This window comes from Tarenaya hassleriana, unplaced genomic scaffold (genome assembly GCF_000463585.1).
Source record: "Tarenaya hassleriana unplaced genomic scaffold, ASM46358v1 Cleome102, whole genome shotgun sequence".
In the NCBI taxonomy this organism is placed as follows: domain Eukaryota; kingdom Viridiplantae; phylum Streptophyta; class Magnoliopsida; order Brassicales; family Cleomaceae; genus Tarenaya; species Tarenaya hassleriana.
In genome coordinates this window covers 29114-30142 of record NW_010960410.1, presented here as the reverse complement: position 1 = coordinate 30142, position 1029 = coordinate 29114, and positions in this window count along the sequence as shown.

Sequence of the window (1029 nt, the reverse complement as noted above, 5' to 3'; positions counted from 1 at the left end):
TGCAAGGTTTTTGGAGGCTTAGGGTTTTATTTTTCTTCCTTTTTTTCTTCTCTTTTTTTTCTTTTTTTTTAAAACCCTAGAAGACATTCTCCTTATATAGACTTTCCAAAAATCCTAATTTGACAAGGAATAGATTACTAGGAATCCTAATCTAATTAGGTTTCCTAAACCTATTAGAATTCTAATCTCATTAGGTTTCCTAGATGTAATAGAATTCTAATCTCATTAGGATTCCTATACATAATAGGATTCCTAATCCCATTAGGATTCCTATTCCAATTAGGAATCTCAATCCAATTAGGATTCCTAATCGGGATAATTTAGCACACGTACTTGTCCATCCCTATTGTGTGTGACCCTGTAGGCTCATCCGGAATAGCAGTAAAACGCAGAATCTCCATTCCGCTAATACAAGTCATAGGCGGTCTCTAGCAAGACACTATGACTACCTATCTCGAATAGAGTTTGTTTGTGATCATACGAAAGCCAGTGATAATTCCGACTGATGATCCTTTTGTATCACGATATCATATGTCGAACATAAGGCATGGACAAGCCACCTTATCTGATTCGACTGCTTTCTCGTTCACTGAGTTCGACTGTCTGAAATAGACGACGTTCGTCTATAGTGCGGCCACACATTTCTACAGTCTTGCTCACACGAGGGGCCCAGCGATATCTCTCTCTTTTACGAGAGGTACAAATCCCGTCTTGACTATCTACAATCCAGTACATGATTCGTTTCGTACCTGATACACGCCTTTATAGTCCTCCTGTTACGCAGGACGTTTGACGTAATCAAAGCACGCAACTCCTCATGTTGGATTCTGTAGATATCTCAGGTCTTAGGATCCAATCATAGAATCGTCGTATGAGATTCAAGTCATGACGCTAGTCCATGTGACAATCTCATGCGGGTCAGTCCAGTATTCCGTTCTGCAACGAATACCTATGATTGTGATCGTATCCAATACCTATGATCATCTATGAATGATACTAAACTCCCTAGTCTTATGTCATTATGGGAAT